The sequence below is a fragment of the Xyrauchen texanus genome, chromosome 48, assembly GCF_025860055.1.
Source record: "Xyrauchen texanus isolate HMW12.3.18 chromosome 48, RBS_HiC_50CHRs, whole genome shotgun sequence".
Lineage (NCBI taxonomy): Eukaryota > Metazoa > Chordata > Actinopteri > Cypriniformes > Catostomidae > Xyrauchen > Xyrauchen texanus.
The window spans coordinates 12153486-12176991 of NC_068323.1; the positions used below are offsets into that span (position 1 = coordinate 12153486).

Genomic DNA, 23506 nt, shown 5'->3' on the forward strand with positions numbered 1-23506 from the left:
CAGATAGGACGGAATATCGATTTAGCGCCAACAGCTTCTTTAAGCAAATTTAAGTCTCGGGTTCAACCCACGGATTGACTGCTATGATCCTGTTAACTAGTGCACTGACTTCAAATCACATTACCTAATTTGACTTTGCTAATTAGATAGCCAGTGAGAGGGAACACTGCGGCTAATTTGAACTGTGGATCCATGTTTGGCAGCCATTGCACTCGGTTGAGCGAAGTGTTTGCCAAAAGAGTAAAGCCCAAAACGTACTCTACGCAAGAATGCTTCCAACTACACAAGCTTGGCTTTGTAGTTGTCTTCCGAAATGTGTCAAAACGGCAGTCATAACACAATGCAAGTACGTGTTACATTCTCAGCGTTGCCACAAGGGGTGCTAACAGTTTGAAAATAATCTTGCTGAGCAAGGTTGTTAAATTGTTGCATGTTTAAAGCTGGCTACGTGAATAATAATGGTTTACTGGTAACTCCACAGTAACGCAAGAATGTACGTTACACATGCAGAACACTTGGTAGAGCCCTATATCAGCCTGTGCATCACCAAATACCACCAGCTTTTTGTTAAAAGTCAAAAGACTTGTCAACAGTCTAATTACTTTTTTCTTATTGGGAATAATATTAGTTCACAGTGTAATAATGTAAATAAGTCGCAGTGTCATCCAATACAATTAATATTTTGATGTCAACACACACAGTGGGTGTCATTTGTAAACACATTGTTGTAGAATTCTTTATCTGACCTGAAAACAGTAAGAGTTTTGATAAGGTGTATTAATGCAACCGTTTAAACAACACACACAGTGGACTCCAGAAATCCACATAAAATGAAACACACTGGATTCTGAACATGCATCAAAAGTCCAACTAAATAAATGCATTAAAAGACTTAGATCTGATGTCACAATGTTTCAGTTTTATGTATCACTGCACTCTTATCGAGCATTCGTGTTTTAATTTGCGTTCTTGCGTAGAGCTTGTTTCTGGCCTAAAGGCACAGCCCCATTTACCTATGAGTGAAGATGTTTTAGAATTGTATATTCTCTGGAAGAGTTAGATTTTAAAGAAACTCACCACCAAACGATTTCCTCATCCATTGTAATTATTCAGTGTAATTATATACGAAGTACCGGCCACACAGGTCACTGCCAAACCAAGCAACTTCCTGTTGGCCAATGCTGTGAATTTGCAAGTTAATGTTCACTAAACTCAAACCCTGCCCAAAATTTGCGTAGGGAGATATCTACGCCACTGGAAGTTCAGCAGGCAAAATTCCGAATTGTGTGGATTCCTACTGCATTTCACCCACGGAAATTCGCCTTGCACGGGTAAATGTGACCACGCCTTAATGATACTTGCGATTGGTCTAATCATTAACTAAATCACTGCAAATAAATGCAAATATTTCTGTAAATCTAAACACACAAGATTTCAAAATTAGAAACCATAAGCAGTTAATTAGCAGTTATTGCAGAATTTAAACAAAATCAATGAAAATAATCCATGCAGTGTTTGTAAACTGCAACCTACACTTATTTCTGCAGGTTACAGGTTCTGAAAGGTTACCTGGAGAACGATGGTGCCGAAAGCGTTCTTCAACATATTTACGACGTCCCCGTGAGTCAAGCCATCGAGAGACTGAGAGTTAATGCTAACAATCCTATCACCTACCTTTAATAGAGAGAAAAATAATACAATTACTCAAGAATCACTTACGATTTATTCATATTGATACAAACCCAATCTCCAGCAGTGCCCTTCACACCCAAAAAAGACATAGATGCTTAATCAATCATTTTCAGCTGGACAAAGTTGAAAATGAAGATCAGAAATGTAAAAGAGAAACACAAGTATGAAGTACCTTGAGGCGATGTGTCTTGGCAGCCATGCCGTTGGCCTGGATCATAGCGATGAAGATGGGGATGTCGCCAAGCGGACTGCCTTTACCACCCGCTATACTGACACCAAGAGCATCTGTGGGACCCTGAGAGAAAAAGAGAGGGAGAAAGCTATTTATGAATTTATATGCATATATATGAAGTACATTATGTATATATGTTACATATACTGTATATATAGAGGTGTTTGAAGGTAAGCTCTCTTACTCGTGTGATCTCAACTGTGCGGAGGCTTGATTCTGTCCCTGGAGGGGTAAAAAGACAAGAACGATCGCTTTACTTCACACAAGGATTTTTCGTAGAGTTTAAAACATTTAATATCAACCTCACTGTTTATATAACAACTTTCTAAAGTCCACTGCTAGCTGTCGACACATAAGAAATGTGTTGTTTTACGGTTGATTTACAGCCCTTTTATAGCCGTTTCCTGGTACTGTTTTGTGTGAGAGGTACCTGTGCTTTTGCTGTTGGGTTCAGTGATGGCTTGAATGTTGTTGTTGAGGGTTTGAGAGCAGGGCGGGGCAGCGACAGGGGGCGTGGCAGTGGGAGTGCTGCTGTTAGTGCTCACATGACTCATCTAAAGGAGACACCACAACCGGACAATGCCGGATAACTTCAAACAAGTGATACACACAGATGAAAATACATTGTACATGCCATTGTACATGCAAAATATTGCATACATGCACACACAACCTCTTCTGTTTTCATGCAGTATGGATGAGCAAAACACACTGATGCTTATAGCTGTACACCGCTGGTTATATCGCATGCACTACTGATTGGGTTAGAGTTGCTGGTTACAGTGATGGGGAAGCCCAATGAGGAGATGCTGGACACGGACTACACACCTGACTTCCCTGGGAAGTGCGTCTGGATGAGATCCAAGAAGCAGCCTTCAGTCGGCCCAGTTCCAAAAGCACCTTTCCCCTGGCACACTGCAGGATCACAGTATACACATTGACACACGCAATGTTTCACAGTATGGCATTGTGGGGTGTGATACTGTCATCATGTTAATATGCTCAAGAACACACTTTCATATATTTTTGAGCACCTTTACACCAGGGATATTATCGTAAAGCAAGGCCACGTCCACACTAACACACATTGATTTTAATCCGTTTAAGACTTTTCGCACACACTGGAACAGCATTTTTCTTCCACCAAAAACAGAGACTTTCAAAAACGCACTCTATAACCACATACTGTTCTTTGGAACACGGATACGTTAGGAAATTGACCATATAGTTTTTAAACGAAAACGGATTAGCATGTATGTGCTCTAAAATGGAACAAAACAACACTAAAAACAGACACTTTAAAACGTTTCATTAACACAAAGCAAACCAAAAAAAAGGCCAAATCCAGACTAAAACGTTTTTGTATGAAAGTACGATGATGTGGAAAACAGTCATTTGTACCGCACTTTAAAAAACGATGACATTAGGAAACCGATAACAACGTTTTCAAACGAGTACAGATTAGTGCAGACATGGCCTAAAATGGAAAGGAACGAAATAAAACTAAAAACAGTGGAGGAAAACAAACTGAATAAAAATAATAATCAACAAAAATATATAATTTATTTAGTTGTAAAAAAAAAACACTATTTTTGAGCACCTTTACTCCAGATATATTATTGTAAACTAAAACTAACTCAAAACTACATGGTTTGAAAACATATAATAAAACTGAAATAATTTTAATTTGAAATTAATTTTTTGTTTGAAAAGACGTTGTTATTTTTAAGCCTCTTTTCCACACTGGAACAGCATTTTCCTCCACCGAAAACGGCAACTTTTGAAAACGCTCTCTTGTACCACACACACTTTAAAAAACGACGACATTAGGAAACCGAAAACAACATTTTCAAACGAATATGGATTAATAAGGACGTGGCCTAAAATGGGCTGGAACGGAATGAAACTAAAAACAGTGGTGATAAAAATTATTAAAACTAAATTATTATCAACAAAAATAAATAATTGTTTCAATAGTCAAAAAACACCACATATTTTTGAGCACTTTTACACCAGGGATATTATCGTAAACTAAAACCAAGACAAAACTACATTGTTTGAAAACATTTCATAAAATGAAATAAATTAATGCAAAGTAAACAAAAAACAAATGCCACATCTATACTAACACATTTTCGTAAAAAAAAGAAAAACAATGATGTTTTTATGTTTAGGCCTCTCATCCACCTCCAAAAAAACACTCTCTTGTACCGCATACTTTCAAAAACAATGATGGTAGGTAGTTTTCAAACACAAAATGGATTAGTGTACACGTGGCATGAAAATGAAATGAAACAAAAAATAAAAAATAAAACTAAACAAAATGTAATAAATTTAAACAACTTTGAAAATAGTATTTAAATAAAATCAGATTTGAAAACACAAAATAATTACCTTGCTTTACATGCAAACACCAGATGCCACAACACAACAACCATTCTCGTCCAGATGGCTCGTTTCTAGCCAATTCCATCAAGCTGAACTCTTTCAGGACATTCCAGCCAAATGACATGGGCTCAAATCAAACCCTTATTCAAGCCAGAACATTTCCCACAATCCCATCTATTGCCACAACACACACAGTGGACTCCAGAAAAACTTGAAATCCACATAAAATGAAACACACTGGAATCTGAACATGCATCAAAAGTCCAACTAAATAAATGCATTAAAAGACTTGTGAAAATCATGCACAGATCTGATGTCACAATGTTTCAATTTTATGTATCACTGCACACAACATACTAAAAGGTGACACCTACTGGCAGCACCCTGCATTTGCAACTTCAACTAAATCTGCACTTTTAATCCTATTTTGGGATGTACTATAAGACAAGCTTTAGGTTTCAGGCTTTGGGGTGAGGCTCACCTTGAGGATGGCAGCGACGGTCTCCTGTGAGACCTGTCTCATGTCATCTCCATCCACGGACATGATCTGATCTCCCTGCATCAGTCTGCCATCCAGATCAGCTGCTCCACCCTTCACCACCTCTGAGATGAACACACCCTTACCGTTTCTGAAGATAGAGACAAATCACTCTGACTTGTTTCACCACAAATCATTTTATTTATCTTCCTATAGTTCATAAATCTAAACATTTCTGCATTGGCAAGTGATATTGATGGTATTTTGGTTAGCATAGCTAGTAACTTAATTTGTAGCCAAAGGGTCGCCTCATAAGGAAAGGATAAGTTTGTTAGTTACCCAGATAGCACACGTACATCTCCCAGATGTCAGTTTAGATCTTTTCATCTGGAAAGTATCACAATCTAATTAACATCTGCTAAACATCTTAAAAAGATAAAATTTAGGGTTACTAAATTTCTGAATCAAAAACGTCTCAAAGATATCTGCTGATTGTCTTATTCACATCCGAGAGGAAACGTCTTATAGATGTATTGCAGGTAAGCAAACAACCTAAAAAACACATTTTCCTGATGTAAACAAACACATAAAATAGATTTCTGGGTGATGTATTTGCGCCATCATTGTAGTCTGTACTCACCTCTTACCGACGATACTCAGGCCCAGCCCGCGGCCAGTTTTTTTCTGGAGCTCCACGCGAAATATGTCCAGGTTCTCCTCGTCCCTATATTGGGCTTCATCACGCAGAACCGTCAAACGCACTCTAGATGGTGTTTGCCGCAAAGCAGCTATCGCGTCTTCATGAGCCACGCTGCGCAGGTCCACTCCATTTACCTGCAAGAGGCACCAAAAAACATTGTTACCATTGCGTATTAAACTTTTAAAGAGATAGATCACCCAAAAATTTTATTTACTCACCCTCACGCTGTCCTAGATGTGCGTGAATTTCCTTCTTCTGCTGAACACAAATTAATGTTTTTAGAAGAATATTTCAGCTCTGTAGGTTCATACAATACAAGTGAATGGTGACCAGACCTTAGAAGGTCCAAAGTTTTGGTCACCATTCACTTGCATTTTATGGACCTGCACAGTTGAAATATTCTTCTAAAAATCTTTGTTTGTGTTCTGCTGAAGACAAAAAGTCACACATCTGGGATGGCATGAGGGTGAGTAAATTATGAGATCATTTTGTGTGAACTATCCCTTTAAATTTCACACATAATCACAACGAATAAATTGTTTCTGCAAATGTTGAAAAGATGTAAACATACCAATTATGATACATAATGATGCTTTAAAGATCTAATTGTAATAATAAAAGTGAGATACAGCTTACAGTATATTGTATACTGCCTAGCAGCCTATACGTATGTGAAAGTATACAGTATGCTACAATAAACATTTCAAGCACTACTATGCTAAATTGTGGTCACATGTCAATATATTGCATATTTAGGGAAATGTTAGCCCTGTGGATTTCTAGAAGAAATGTGTCGACTAACAATCATGGCAGGGTCTATGTCGGGCCTGGGAGGGCATTGCCCCCCTAGACTTTCCTTGTGCCCCCCCAGTTCTGGTTGAATGGCGAAATGATTAAGGGGTCCACCCTATCAGGGTCCGATGAAGACATAATCAGTTGCCCACTCTAAAGATCAAAATGTCACCACCAAAGATTGCATACTAGTACTGGCCCTGCAAACAATGTCCAAAAGCGTATGTACATGCACCATGGGAGATTTTAATTTATTGCACTGTGGAATACAGAAACCCTTGAACTGTGCTTTGGATGTTGAATGCACATTTCAGTCAAGGTATTTCATGCATACAGAAAACTGTGCAAAATAGTACAAACTCCATACAACTTTCCTTCAGAAATAGCAAGTAGTCTGCCAATTTGAACACATCAATGCTCTCTGAAAGTGCTCTAAATGACTATGAATATGCTTACACTACTCCTTACATCCAGCAGGTGGCAGTATTGTCTAGGGTTAGCACAGAGAAAGACCGCTTTGACCTCATTAGTGAGACCATACAATGCATAGCCACTCCTCTTCTAATGAGGAAAACAGAGGCCAGATTTTCTCAATAATACAAACCCTCGAACCAACAACTCCACATTTTCCATTTTTCTCCCAGCTGTGCAACTTTCAATGGCGCAACAACCTTCAAAACACACTCACACACACAAACCTCGAGGATTTGATCACCTGCCCAGAGTCGACCATCCCGTGCCGCTGCCCCCTCCTCATACACTTCATGAATCACTATGGCATCCTGAATGGAGAGAGATAAAACAGTATGTTAGAAGGAGAAGCAAACAGATTCTGTTTACACTTTTCAGAGGTATCAAAATACAAATGCTTACTTATAGCATAGTAACCTGGAATTGGAGCATTGTAACATGGAAAAAATTACACTTATAACCTTTAAACACTTATATAAATACAGAGAGACTTCTTTCCAAGCTGAAAAACCGCAGAGCCCGAGGGCTGGTTTTGTTGACTCATGGAAGTCCTTCGACAGCTAAACTAGCCCACAGAGCCAGAGCGCTGCAGCATTATGAAGGCGAGTCAGGCAGTGTGCTGATAAATGCCTGAGGCGCTGTTCGTCTCTGCAGCCCGGCAGACAAAAAGCTCCCATTGTGACCTGCCTGTTTTGATGCAGCCCTGCGGCGCACCGTACAGAATGAGACGCAGCACATCCCACATGCCTTACAGAGAGCTACTGGTGCCCTCTAACTGTCGTGATACTAGTTATAACTGGTCCCTCGAGGAATCTGTGACTGCAGATTTCCACAGAATTCAGGAACACCTGTCATTCACAAGTTCTACAGATCCCCTACACCTTGCTTGTTTGATGATATTTTGTCGTATTTGACGATGCTTTTAGCTACCAAGAAGAGTGTTGTACGCTTAAGCCGTTTTCGAAATTAAATACTTTCTCCTATCCTACCTTAATTTGCAGGGACAACTATAAGTGCAGCATTCGTTGGGTAGTTTCCAAGTGCAATTGTAAATGCTGTGGCTTTGCAATGTTATCAAAACATTGATCCATTTATTTGAGCATCCTGACCAGCCCGACATGGCAAAATTGGGTCAACCAATGGCGTAGCTGTTCGTCTAGAGTTAACAAAAATTACTGACGAAAATGTTTGTAGATGGGTTTTTTTTATTTATTTTATCAATGATAACGAAGACCAGAGGAAAAGGTTGCATAATGACTATAAATATATAGTATACAGTATATTTTATATAAAGATTTTAATTAAATCAAACTTTTAAGTCCGAAACATACTCTACACAAGTAAGTGAACGCAGACGGATGAACTTGGCCACCACATTGCCAACGTTCAGTTCGGTTGAACACGCTTAACATGCGTTCTTGCGTTACCATGGTGGGAACAATCCTCAGTCCTCTAGAGTTATCTTAACCAGATGTGTTATTATTCAGGTAAAGCTGGAGCCACACTAGCAGAGTCCAAACTAATTAATTTTGGCAGAGGGTGTCACACATGTGGCCTGTTTTGCAGAGATCTCGCTCTCTTCAGTTGGAGGTATGACACTTGCCGATTAAGAATGGTGTGTGGGTTGACAAACATACAGACTCACCGCAACTCTCTGCCTGTCACGTGGAGCTCACCGAAATAACAACAGGAGTACCACTTTGAGCATAAACAATTGTAACGGTGAGATTTATGAAGCAATTCATGGAGTAACTTAACCCTCGAGGCTTGCAGTAGACTGCATATGTACACATGCAGCTTTCAGTGAGTAAAGAAGTTCAATAAAAACTGTTGTGCCTCCACTCTCTGATTTCATCAGTCATTAAAACACTTGATGACAAAATCACTTTGGATTACAATCAACGTTTGTGATGAAATGCTGCTGAGAGTAATCAAAGATGAAAACGTACAGACGTCTTGTCAGTTCTTCAGTAAAGAACCTCATTGGTCACTTGAGGAGAACACAAGACCCTGCCACGGTGACAGAATGATTTTTCAAGCAAGCCTGATGTGCTTTTTCAGGTTTTGAAACCATTAACTTAGCAGGGAGCCCTGACGGTCAAGTGATTAATGACCACCCGGCGGCAGATGCTAATGTGTGCCTTATCTCTCACCTACTAGCCAACAATTATTTAAATGAAGCTCACACCTGAAAATCACTGGAAAAATCATCTAGTGTGGCACCGGCTTAAGTTGCTAAAAATATATTGACTTGCACAGTAATATTCTCTACAAAATGTTACTCCAACATGACAGTAATTGACTTGAAAGAGAAAACACCACATTGAGGCACATTGAAGAACACATCGACAAATGAAATCGAGCATGCTTTGCAAGATGTGTCTGCGTTCACATACTTTAGCCGCTCTGCTCCCCAGCTCTGGAACTCACTCCCACCTGAACTCCGCAGTATCGACTCTCTCCCCCTGTTTAAAACCAGACTCAAAACCTACCTGTTCCAGCTTGCTTATTTGTAAATGCACTGTTCTTGTCCTTTTTTTAATAATTTAATCATTGTTTGTTTATACTTTCATGTTCCTTGTTCCTGTTTTATTATCTGTAAAGCGACCTTGAGTGTTTAGAAAGGCGCTGTTAAATAAAATTTATTATTATTATTATTATTACGTTTCGGCCCTTTAAATGCCTTAAATGCATGTATGCTTAAGTGCTTGTAAATGTATTGTCTGATTCTGATTCTAAAAAATGTGTGCCGCTCCCTTGATTCTTTTGCTGTTTACAGAGCCTACGTAGCCATGGGCTATCACTACAAAGACAGTAGTGATTTCTCAGGACACCAATTTCAGTGAAATCTGTCAGGACGTTTTTTTATGTATGGCATAACAAAATATAGCTTTCAAAGAACGTTTTGAGCATTGTACATTTGGTACCATACCAGCTGAGTATCTTTGCCCCCAACAATACTGAGACCAAGTCCAGATCGGCCTTTAGAAATCTCAATAACCGTCTCTTGTCCTGGAACTATGGGACATGTAGCAGGGTCTGAAACAAAGGACAAAATGAGAGAGAAAGAGAAAGATGATGCAAAAATCTATATTTATAAAATAATAATAATAAAAAAAGCATAAATTCTTATTTCTGAAACTCTGAACAAGCTGTCTGAATGCTCTGTTGTTAGGGAAAATTTGGTAACAAGAAAAATTGGGGGTGAAAACGAGGCCCACCCAAAAGTAATTTCCTGACTATGCCCTTGTTTCACATTCTGTGTTTTTAACACCAAGAGGAAGGAAAATGGATGCTTGGAAAAACAACTGTCAGTGTTCAAAGAGTTAAAGACAAAGCCACACTACACTGCAGTATTGTGTAGTTTTATTTCAACCTTGATTAAACATGCATATGTGTGCCAGAGACAGCGAAAGAGAAACTCCAAAAAACATGAACATTGTTACAAAGGTAATATGTTCAAAAAACACAGAGTACAGTATGTGATGTTCAGAGTTAAGCACCTTTGCTACAGTACTCAAAGTCGGGGCTGGTGCCAGAGACTGTTGCGGATGATCCCTGGGACGTGACCTCCAGAGAACCTGTCGTGGCCTTGGTGGAATTTCTCTGGTTTTTGGGAAGACTGGTGATCTGAGGATGAGATCGGAAGAATACAGAAAAACAGACAGAGGTTAGACTGTTTACTAACAGTGTTCCATAATAATGCCATGTTTTGTCTGCTTGGAGCTTGCATGGTTTGTTTTGTCATCTGTTTGTGTGAAACCAAAATTCCCCCCACTTCAAGCTAGTTCCTCAATGTTTTACACACACATACATATACACAAATGCACACCTGTTCCACATTAGGTCTGAGTGACTGTTCACTTGTAGAGTCCAGCACTTTGTCTGAAGATTTCAGCTCCTGAAATATTGAATATACTTTCGTTAGTTTGATCAATCAGTATAACAGGCTACACAAGCAAAATCTCAAATAACAAAATTATTAATTATGAGAACGAAAAACATTAATAGCGTTCACTTAAAGTGCCATGGTATTTCCATGTTTTTTGGAAATGATTCTATGTTGGACATAAAACCAAGGTAGTACCATGTTTTTTTGGGACACATTACTATGTTAATACCATGTTTTTGGACATTGTCCCATTGAAGCAGCATGTTTTTTAAAAATAGTACAATGGCAACACCATGTTTTTTGGACATTGTACCAATGAAGTAGCATGTTTTTTGAAAATAGCACAATGGTAACACCATGTTTTTTGGAAATGATAACATGGTAATACCATGTTTTTTAGATATTGTACAATGGTAAAAGTACCATCTTTTTTTGTAAATAGTACCGTGTTAATAACATGTATTTTTAGAAACAGTACCACAGTGGACATAGTACAATGGTGTCACGAACCCGCTCCCTCGCTCCGCCCCCTCGAGCTTCCACGCTCGTTCCGCCCCCTCGAGCTTGCACGCTCTTTTTGCTCGCTCAAGCCCTCACACCCACTTTGCTCCTACTCACTCACATGCTCGTAGGCAATCTCCCTTCCTCGAGTTTCTCACGCGTTTCCAATCCCCCAGAACATTATGACCACCTGCACTCGCGTCATCTGTACTCCTGCACATTAGTTTCACCTGCACTCGTCTCATCACCTGTCATGGTTTACACCTGCACTCGCCCCTATATATATCACTACCCTTTCGTCTCACGGTTGTTGGTTATTGTGTTTAGTTTCCCGCATCTTTGCCCCCCGCTAGTCTCGTCTAGTTTTGCCCTCCTCTTGAACTCCTCTTGATTACCCCCTTAGCTTGCCAGCTCCTCGTTCCCCTAGTACCCCTGTCTACTCCCTTTGTTAGTTACCCGCCTCTCGATCCTGTTTACCCCGGCTTTGACCCTCGCTCCCCTCGACTACTCTCCCGGATTTGCCCCCTTTACTCTCTTTGATTCCCCGGCTTTTGACCCTACGCTTCCCTCGACAACTCTTCACTGGATTTGCCCGTTTGTACTTTTGCCTGCTTTTATTGTTTCAATAAAAGCAGTTTTTTGACTTACATTGTGACTGTCTCATCTTGTGTGTGTGTGTCCGGGTTACAAAATAACCAACCTCACCGAAGACAGTCACAATGCGTCACGCTGAGGATTCGCACGGCTCACTAGAGCGGAGGAACACGTCACATTCAGCGCGAGGAGCTACGATGTGGAAGCATGATCGCGCGCTCACAGCCCAGGGCCAGCAGGTACGTGCGATTTTTGATTTTTGTCACCCTGCGTCACCTGTGTCTGCCCCTGAGCCCGTTTATGCTTTCCATGCATATTTGAGCGCCGTGAACTCTCCACCCCCGGAGAGGTTTTTTGGCTCTTCAGACGCTGACCAAGGGGTTTTTATGCGAGGCAGCGGTTGTGTAACTCATAACCCCACCCTCGACATTAAGGAGCCTGCGGCCCGACTCTTGGGGTTGCGTCAGGGGAGTCAACCCTTGGAGGTTTATGTGGTTAATTTTTGTGCCCTGGCCAACCAGGTGAATTTTGATGAGGTGGCTCTGAAAGACATTTTTCAATTTGGACTGAATGAGCCAGCCTCATCATTCATGCCTGGTAGTCGCTGCTCTCTCAACCTGGCTCAGTTTATTTACCTCACCCTACTGTACGCTGGTTCCTCGTTTACTGTGGGGGAGGCAGAAACTGAACCAGCGTTCCATACCACGGCCCCCGTCTTGAAGCCTACCACGGCCCTAGCCCCGAAGCCTGACACGGCCCTAGCCCCGAAGCCTGACACGGCCCTAGCCCCGAAGCCTGACACGGCCCCAGCCCCGAAGCCTGACACGGCCCCAGTCCCGAAGCCTGTCACGGCCCCAGTCTCGAAGCCTGTCACGGCCAGCGAGTCAACGCCCATGCCCGCCACGGCCAACGAGCCAGCGCCCATGCCTGCCACGGCCAACGAGCCAGCGCCCATGCCCGCCACGGCCAACAAGCCAGCGCCCATGTCCGCCACAGCCAAGGAGCCAGCGCCCATGCCCGCCACGGCCAACGAGTCAGCGGCCATGCCCGCCACGGCCTACGAGCCAGCGCCCATGCCCGCCACGGTCGGCGAGCCAGCGCCTGTAGCCTCGACCGTCCCCATGGCCACGTCCCCTGTTGGCCGAGGACGCAAGAGAAGGAAGAGGGCCCCTTCTCCCCAGTCTCGTCTTGTGCTCAAGACCACAGAGGTTCCCTCAGAGTCTTCCACGGCTCTGCCGGGTTCTGCTCCACCCCCAGAGTCTTCCACGGCTCTGCCGAGTTCTGCTCCGCCCCCCAGAGTCTTCCACGGCTCTGCCGGGTTCTGCTCCGCCCCCAGAGTCTTCCACGGCTCTGCCGGGTTCTTCTCCACCCCCAGAGTCTTCCACGGCTCTGCCGGGTTCTGCTCCGCCCCCAGAGTCTTCCACGGCTCTGCCGGGTTCTGCTCCGCCCCAGAGTCTTCCACGGCTCTGCCGGGTTCTGCTCCGCCCCCAGAGTCTTCCATGGCTCTGCCGGGTTCTGCTCCGCCCCCAGAGTCTTCCACGGCTCTGCCAGCCTCTGCTCCGCCCCCAGAGTCTTCCACGGCTCTGCCAGCCTCTGCTCCGCCCCCAGAGTCTTCCACGGCTCTGCCAGCCTCTGCTCGCCCCTCAGAGCCCTTGCGGCCTCCGCCTCTCGAGTCTCCCAAGGCTCCTCCTCCCGAGCCTCCCAGGGCTCCTCCTCTTGAGCCTCCCAGAGCTCTACCCCTCGAGCCTCCCAGAGCTCCGCCTCTCAAGCCTCTCAGGGCTTCTCCTCCCGAGTCTTTCAAGGCTCCTCCTCCCAAGCCTCCCAGGGCTCCTCCTCTCGAGCCTCTCAGGGCTTCTCCTCTCGAGTCTTTCAGGGCTCCCCCTCCCAAGCCTCTCAGGGCTTCTCCTCTCGAGTCTTTCAGGGCTCCACCCCTCAAGCCTCTCACGGCTTCGCCTCTCGAGTCTCTCAGGGCTCCTCCCCCCCTCAAGCCTCTCAGGGCTTCCCCTCTCGAGTCTTTCAGGGCTCCTCCTCCCCTCGAGCCTCTCAGGGCTCCGTCCCTCGAGTCTTTCATGGCTCCACCCCTCAAGCCTCTCACGGCTTCGCCTCTCGAGTCTCTCAGGGCTCCTCCCCCTCTCAAGCCTCTCAGGGCTTCCCCTCTCGAGTCTCTCAGGGCTCCTCCTCCCCTCAAGCCTCTCAGGGCTTCTCCTCTCGATTCTTTCAGGGCTCCACCCCCTTTCAAGCCTCTCAGGGCTTCGTCTCTCGAGTCGTCCAGGGCTCCTCCTCCTCCCGAGCCTCTCGGGGCTCCGTCTCTTGAGTCTTTCATGGCTCCCCCCTCGAGCCTTCCAGGGCCCCACCTCTAGATCCTCTCGAGTCTTCCACGACATTTTTCCCCGAGCCTCTCACGGCTCTACTCCCAGAGACTCCAGAGCTTCCTAGGGCTCCGCCTCTCGAGCCTCCTACGGCTCTGCCTCCCGAGCCTCCTACGGCTCCGCCTCCTGAGCCTCCCACGGCTCCACCTCCCGAGCCCCTCACGGCTCTGCTCCCAAAGACTCCAGAGCTTTCTATGGCTCCGCCTCTCGGGCCTCCTACGGCTCTACCCCCCGAGACTACAGAGCCTTCCAGGCCTCCGCCTCTAGAGCCTCCCACGGCGCCACCATCATTGGCTCCACCTCCAGAGCCTTTCAGGCCTTCCCCCCTAAAGCCTCCTTCGGCTCCACCTCCAGAGCCTTCCAGAACCCCACCTCCAGAGCTGCCTACAGTGCCGCCTCTGACGGCACCGCCTTTCACGGCTCTTCCCTGGCCCCCTGACCCTGTCCGGTGGCCCCCTGACACTCTCCCTGTCCTGTGGCCTCTTCCCTGGCCTCCTGACCCTGTTCCTGTCCGGTGGTCACCTTCCAGACCCCCGGACCCAGTCCCTGTCCTCCAGTCGCCTTCCAGACCCCCTGACCCAGTCTCTGCCCTACGGCTGCCCCCTAGATCTCCCGACCACCTGCCTGTCCGCTATGTTCCCCCAGACCTTGATACTGCCCATTGACCCCATGGACTGTCTCATTTCCCTCTGTGCCCCTTGGACTGCCCTCAATTTTGTTTGTGTGTTTTGTGGGTTGTCTGTTCAGGGTTTTTTGTTTGTTGGGTTCGTCCAGCACCACTTCCTCGCAACCGAGCGCGGCCGTCAGGAGCTGTCCGTTTTAGAGGGGGGAATACTGTCACGAACCCCGCTCCCTCGCTCCGCCCCCTCGAGCTTCCACGCTCGTTCTGCCCCCTCGAGCTTGCACACTCTTTTTGCTCGCTCAAGCCCTCATGCCCACTTTGCTCCTACTCGCTCACATGCTCGTAGGCAATCTCCCTTCCTCGAGTTTCTCATGCGTTTCCAATCCCCCAGAACATTATGACCACCTGCACTCGCGTCATCTGCACTCCTGCACATTAGTTTCACCTGCACTCATCTCATCACCTGTCATGGTTTACACCTGCACTCGCCCCTATATATATCACTACCCTTTCGTCTCACGGTTGTTGGTTATTGTGTTTAGTTTCCCTCATCTTTGCCCCCCGCTAGTCTCGTCTAGTTTTGCCCTCCTCTTGAACTCCTCTTGATTACCCCCTTAGCTTGCCAGCTCCTCGTTCCCCTAGTACCCCTGTCTACTCCCTTTGTTAGTTACCCGCCTCTCGATCCTGTTTACCCCGGCTTTGACCCTCGCTCCCTCGACTACTCTCCCGGATTTGCCCCCTTTACTCTCTTTGATTCCCCGGCTTTTGACCCTACGCTTCCCTCGACAACTCTTCACTGGATTTGCCCGTTTGTACTTTTGCCTGCTTTTATTGTTTCAATAAAAGCAGTTTTTTGACTTACATTGTGACTGTCTCATCTTGTGTGTGTGTGTCCGGGTTACAAATGTAATACCATGTTTCTTGGAAATATTGCCATGGTAATACCATGCTGTCATTGGTGTGTGTGTATGACACAGTGTAAAGCACTTTAAAAACATCTGAAAGGTTAAAAAAGTGCTATATAAATGCAAATCATTTACCATGTTTTTCTTGGAAACAGTACCATAGTAATACCATGTTTTTGGGGAGTTTTGTTGGAAATAGTACTGTGGTAATACCATGTATTTTTTGAAATTGTACCACAGTGGACATAGTACCATGGTAATACCACATTTTTTTGATGACAAATGTTTTTTGGAAGAAGTACCAAGGTAATACCATGTTTTCTTGGAAAAAGTACCAAGGTAATACCATGTTTTTTTGGAAAAAGTACCAAGGTAATACCATGTTTTTTGGAAAAAGTACCAAGGTAATACCATGTTTTTTTGGAAAAAGTACCAAGGTAATACCATGTTTTTTGGAAGTAGTACCAAGGTAATACCATGTTTTTTTGGAAGAAGTACCAAGGTAATACCATGTTTTTTGGAAGAAGTACCAAGGTAATACCATGTTTTTTTGGACATAGTACCATAGTGTCCATTGTACCATGGGAATATCATGTTTTTGGACATTCCATTCTTTGATGAACCATGGAATGCCATGTATATAAATACGATGGTAGATGGATGAAGCAAGCGTTCAGTGCCATGTTATAACTCACATTATCACAGTGATCCCACCACAGCACTTAATTTTAAGTTTGTTTTTATTCATAGGCTATGTTGAGATCTTCATAGATGTTTCTCACCTTTAAAGCTGATTCTCCCTCTCTGACACTCTTCTGTGTTGGTTCTATCGGTGTGAGGCTCACAGCTGAAGCCCCGCTGGGCTGCTCCTGAATCAGGAGACAAACAAACAGGTAAAATAAAGTACAAGGCCTAGATACGCCCCTCAGAGCCTCAACTAGGTCAAAATTGCATTCTCTGTCTCCATCTAGGACAAAGTTGTGCTAGATGCATATGCTGATGGAAATGAGCTGCTGTTCGGAGTCAAGAACCACAGAGGCAGCTTGAGGCTTCAAATGTTTGTTTACAGAAACAAATCACATTTAGGTCAGGAACAACTGGTCCATGCTTAGACTGACAATGAGGGGATGAAAATGAGGGGAAGTAGAAAATAAAACCACCATAAAAGTAGTCAATATGACTTGTGCACTATATTTCAAGTCTTCTGAAGCAATATGATCCCTTTGTGTGATAAACAAATCAAAAAGTTGTCATGTAAGTCATTAATAAGTCATAACTGATATGTTTGAGAAGACATAGATCACCTTGATCAGTAGTGGCTCTGGTGGGCTTCTGATGAGAGGGAGGCTTTCGGGCAATGGTGGCTTCTCTGGCAAAGCTGGAACCACTGGCGTATTTTGATGTGCCTGAAACAACAAATCCGTTCTGTCAGATTCCTCTCAATCTCACTTCTAGAAGTACAGGAAGGGAAGCTGACCCTTGGTAAGTGCAAAAATGCAATTCCAGCATTGATGTTGTAGAAGACAAGTCTGCCTGTTGGCAATACAACTTTCTTGGCCTTTAAAGGGGTCATGACATGGTTTTTTTTATTGTATTATTATGTTCCCTTAGGTGCAATTATAGTATTAATATATATTTTTTTAAGAAAAACTTTTAAAATCTAGTGATTTATGACCTTTTCCCACCCTGTTTCTCATCCTCTGATTCAAACAGTCTGTTTTGGGGGCGTTTTCCATTTAAGACTTCAGTGTTAACGCCCACTGTTATGATTGGCTAACGTCAGTGCCTATGTATCAATTATTGACGCCCCCAGCCAGAACAATATGCAAGTAAACTAAGTAAAAACACTGTGATTATTCATAATGAATGAAATTGCGCTTTAAAAAGTAGTTTAAAGTTTAAAATAGATTACTTACAGTTTGCGTCGTCGTTGTTCCCAGAATAGTCGGCACGGACTTATCTTTGAGCAACAGTTTTCTGGCAAAGCCAGCATCATATTGAGATTTGTTCTCAAAACAGTCATCCTTAAAATGTACAGAACAAACGCTTAAGTTAACACTGCCGTGACTGGGTCGTCCGCAAAAAATAAACTACATCCATTTTTCCCTGACGTCTGGATCTTTCGGCAGCTTATTCAGAGGTTTTGTTTGACCACAGCCAGGAACAGCACATCTGTGTGGCATCGTAATTTTCCTGTGCACAAGTAGTCTCTGTCAGAGCTCGCTGTCCATCGACTGAACACTTGTGAGGCGCACGGCGATACGAAATGAGCGTAGTCTTGCGCTTAAAGCGTAGTTATCTTGTGCTGGAGGCGGTCATATGCAAACGGTGTTACGTCACTTCTAACCGACACGTCACTTCTAACCATGAATCCAGAACGAGCTGTATTTTGAGCTTGATTAAATAAATGATTCGTTTAGAATGGGGAGGACGTCTTAAAATATTAAACTTGCAGGACGTTTTAATGATACAAAGACCTCTTATATACCAAAAGATCAAGGCAAATTTGGTTTCTCATGTCATGACCCCTTTAAATTGCAGTTTGCTTGGGCTAAGCAAACTTCTAAAACACTCCGTACATACTGAGACTTGGACAAAAGATAATGCTCTTTGATATGAGCTATTACCGACAGCAATGATATCCAATAATCTTAAAACAGGTGCTGTTTTAACATGCACTTTCATAAGGAGAATCAAAGGAACAGAAACTTATCTTATTTGTATCCTGCAGCATTAGTGCCACTAATCTAGTTTGAGTGGCTCGACTGGGCTGGAGAGAATAACAGTGGCCCAAACTAATGGTAGGAGTTTGGCGTGGGACAATCTGTTAATCTAGGTGGGAATGTCTGAAACTTTTTTAAATTATTTTGCAATTCTGTTTAGTGCCACTAGATGCGCAAAACATGCACGCCTCAGTGAGAGAGTAGACGTGATTATTTGTAATGTATCATACCTCCATAGGGTAGATAGATGAATGCTGAGAGGGAAAGGGAGGGACTGCCATTTGATTGATAGCATCTTTATTCCTATCGAGAAACAGAAACAAATTAATGAAGATTTGAGGCCCGGCCGATACATAAACAAAACACAATCAAAAATATTCTGATGACTGTTTTTTGCATAAAAAATATTAACAATTCTTAAGTCTTATTCTTATTCCGAATTTGAATGACATCTGAAAAAAATAAAACCAAACCAAAAAAGAAAACAGAACACATAGCAAAACCTAAAGCACAAACCAAAACCAAACTATAAACAAAAGAATAGAAACAAAAACTAAACAAAACAAAAATCAAACAAAACCAAACCAAGCAACAAAAACAAAACAAAAACAAAGGAACAGAAACAAAATGAAACGAAAACCAAAATAAAGCAAAAATGAAATCAAACCAAAAACAAGAGGAATAAAATGAAAAGAAACAAAACAGAAAAAATTTCCAAAAATTCAAACCAAACCAAAAGAACAGAAACAAAATTATACCAAACAAAGCAAAACTAAATAACAGACCAAAATAAAACCAAACCAAAAACAAAAGACCAGAAACAAAACAAAAAAGGAATAAAAAAAAATAAAAAAATCAAACCACATAGGATCATTGCACTATCACAGGAGTCCATAAAGATTTAGACTTAGGAACAGGCCTTAATATACTGTAACCAGCTAAATCAGTTGGATCATGGATCTCTGATAACAGGGACCTTTTCCCTCAATTCTCTTTATATATGGAAATTCCTGTCCCTCTCTACCTTGCTCAGATTCCATTTTCCATATGTCCTGAGCAATCTCCTTCAGACTAGCTGAGTACAGCAACAGATGTTTGCATGCCTGAGTAGGGCCTTGTGTGGATAGTGAAACAAGATGGTGAAAAATAACAATGCTAATACGTCTCCGACAAAGCTGTGTCATCCCAATGGTCACAAACCACACAACACAAGTGATCAGTCTGCTGCAGAAAGGGGAATATTTCAGAAACAATACAGTCATGCAGTTTAAATGGATTAAAGAGGCTTTAAAAGAGCAACTGGGAAACATGTCTCGGGTAAAGACGACATGACGCAATCATTATGATGTCTGTGTCCTGGGACATGTAAACGTGTAACTAAATAAAAAATGTGTTGATGTCTTGAAACCGGAGGGCTATCTCAGAAATTTGTCGGTTATTTTAAAGGGAATGTCTGCACTGTTTTCTGTTAAAATACTTTCTCCTTTTCCAAAGATCTTGTACAGATTCTGCAGACGGATTCCCATGAAAAGTGTAAACACTGTGGCACTAACAAAACATTGCTCTGTTTGTTTGTGAATCCTGTCCTGCCCTACATAGCAACATTAGCTCAACCAATGGTATAAATTTGGGGCGAAATTATCTGACTATATGACCAATGGCAGAAAGGGAGTAGTTTTCAGGAAACCTGAAATCCATCCGGTGATGCTAGTCACGCAGAAATTACTTAACCTTTAACGCTATTTCCAGAAGCAATCACACAGCTGAAATAATGAAGATGGAAGCACGCTTTTACAGCAATTCCTGAACTGCATCTCTTGGATAATCATTGCAATCTGTTTTCATCCTGCCAACTACACCAATTGTCCTTTTGATGTTCTTTTTTTCGTGTTTTGTAATAAAACTATTTTAATTAACATTCCTGAACAAGCTGGCCCAAATTTGCCTGTAAAACTCTGCATAGCAAGCAGTTGGGGATAATTACAAAACATTAAAAAAACATTGTAATTGAACTGCACAACGACAAGCTGGCCAAAATGACCCTATCAATAGCAATCAGGGGTAGGCAGCGGTGTTGTGTTGGGGATGTTTTTATTATTATTTATTTTTAAAAGATAGATTTATATGCCTAATAATGCCTCACATGAAGGTGTTTTGGAGATAATATGTAATACATCTTATTAATTAATAAATGTATAATATACGAATATATTTAACATATTTGCTGTGTGATGCTGAACCATCAGTGTTTACTACAGTGTTACTGTGTCACAATGATTTTTTACAGTGACACCTCATCTGTTCATATCACTTATCTCTATACTTTATTATAGGTCAGGGGTTCATAACAATTCTTTCTCTCTGTCACCCTGCCAGATAATCTCTTTATGTTCTTCCATCGCTGTAGGCTGACTTTTCTTATCTAAACGGAAAGCATGCACGTGAATTGAGGTTGAGAGACTGTAGCAAAAGATACAAACAACACAAAGGCTTGTCAGTCATTCGATTTATACAGAACATCCGTTTGCAGGTAAGTCCAACTGCTGATGGCATGCAGGTCAATCAATTTACTTGAAACGTAGGGTGGCGCTAGAACACTGAGAAAAATTAATGAGATGATACATCATTAACGATGGAGCTCATTTTTTTTCTGTCGCCATATGTGGAAGACTGTCACTAAAGCAGACTACAAAAGTTGCTAAATTTGTTGCTAGTCGCTAGGTGGGTATAATCGCTAATGGTCAAAAAGTTGCTAAATCTAGCAACAAAGTCGGTAAATTGGCAACAGTGAGTGAGCGGTTCAAATTCTGTGGCTGTGTTGCTTGTGAGGTTTGTTGAGGCACGCTGCCACCTATTGACATTGCTTGTAAAAACAGATGTACTTTAGCTTGAATTGCTCATATGGTAGGAAAATCCATATTTCATTACAGAATTTACTTACGTGTCAGGGGCATGATTAATTACATAATTTTTTTAACTTGTTATATTTTTTTTTAATTAATCGCACTAAATGAATACGTTAAATTGACAGCCCTAAAAATTCTGGATTAAGTAAAAGATATAAAGTTTCCAAAATGCGCTTAAACCCCGCCCCCACACACATTTACCGAATGCATTCCTTTAGAATTTGCACACTCTAAACCACACATAATTTATTACTTAATAATTTAATAAAATGAGTCACTGTGGCTTTAACTTTCATTTTCATATCTATTTTGTGCCAGTTTCCCCAAGAAATTATGATTTTGTTCTCTTGATCACATGGGTTGAAAACGCAGCTTTATTCGCACATTTTTTCAGATTTTTTTGCATAAATTAGCAAAATGGATGGAAACTAATTAAAAGTTGAAGTGTGTTATATTTGTGCCACTAGTGTCACCCCAAAAAAATTTGCAAAAATAATGAGTGCTTTCAAACAAATTTCCTGAAGATATCAATCTGCAGTATGTTGGACAGCCTCGTTCCAAACTCACGGCATTAGTCCGGATAAAACAAACAGCTTAAAAAGCACAGTACAGTGCACAAACAGTACAGTATTTACACTTTTTGGGCAAATTAACCAACAAGTAGTGTACTTAAGGCCAAAGTATACATCGCTTTTTGCGTGACGGTACGCCTCACTCTCAGTGTGCGTGATGCACATTTCAGCCTCAGCATAACTAAGACTTTGCATGTTGTCGGCACATGCACCTGCATTGACTCTACCAAAAGAGCATCACAAAGCAGTCATAATGCACTTTCTGTACAATCTATTACAGAAATGATACCAAATTCAGCAACCTCCCTGACAGGAATGATGGCAACGCAAAACGCACATCCATCAAAGTGAGTCTATTAATATTTAATAGCATATCAATGTTTGTTTTGATTGCTATAAACTGAGCTGTCAAACTCCTGGGAATTCTGATTATTAGCTGAAGATGGTGATGATATAAAGGTGCCTTTACAAAGCAGTTATCAGCAAAAACTGTCATTTTGACAAAATAAGCAGTCACGTAAAGGTCAGGCTAACAAATACTCATATGAAAATACAAGATCAGAAACAGATAAGTCCGATTATGCCTGCAATGACAGAACGCTTTCCTCCAAGAACGAATGAAGGACTGCACAGTTCAAAACTATGTTCTGCATCACAATAATCGTCTGCTTTAAAGTCTCAGATATTGAGAGAGCGGTTTCAGTCCATTGCACCATATCACACCTAAATCTCTTGTGATGGGATAGCAAAATAGTCTAAAATATTGGAATTTTTAAACATAGTTACATATTAAAATACCATTATACCTACATTATACGTGATATCCCTTGACTTTAAAAAAAAGACACTATAATGATGAAACTCTCTAAATGCATGCCATGTGTTTGTAGCGCACGCTATTTTGGTAGTGCATACTACTTTTGTAGTTGTGCATAACTGTTATGCAGGCATATTCATAAGTGTTTTTGGGTAACTTAAGAAGAAATGTCCGGTCATATTTCATCCCAAAATCAAAAGAATTAAGCTTATATTAAGAACCATTACGTTTTATCGCACTGATACGTTAATTTCAAGATATTTAAGCACATTCCCACCAAAACTCGAACTACTACAATAAAATTTTTGTTTCATCTTCTTCTCTTCTTCAACCGCTTATCCGAAGTCGGGTCACGGGGGCAGCTACTCCAGCAGAGGGCCCCAAACTTCCCTATCCCGAGCCACATTAACCAGCTCTGACTGGGGGACCCCGAGGCGTTCCCAGGCCAGTGTGGAGATGTAATCTCTCCACCTAATCCTGGGTCTTCCCTGAGGCCTCCTCCCAGCTGGACGTGCCTGAAACACCTCCCTAGGGAGGCGGCCAGGGGGCATCCTTACCAGATGCCCAAACCACCTCAACTGACAATTTTTGTTTAATAGTGTAAAAATGTAATATTATTGCAATACAGTATTTTAATTTCTCCATAATCTTTCATCAAACTTGTATAAATTGCTCCACCTCAGAAACAACTTTCCTTTTCGGGTCACATCTCCATGCCCTCTATTTTTCAACCCCTTCCCTCCAACCACTGGAGATTTCGACAAGTCGGAGAATTTCTAACAAAGCTGATTGCTGAACATATGGTACCATGTGAAAGCAGATGTCTGAGCCCCCTGAAGGCCGTTTCTGAGG

The 23506-nt window shown here is 42.3% G+C and overlaps 1 pseudogene; it reads right to left on the reverse strand.

Moving 5' to 3' along the window:
• LOC127639500 (inaD-like protein) overlaps positions 1-23506 on the reverse strand; it is a 132166-nt pseudogene that overhangs the window by 9562 nt on the left and 99098 nt on the right.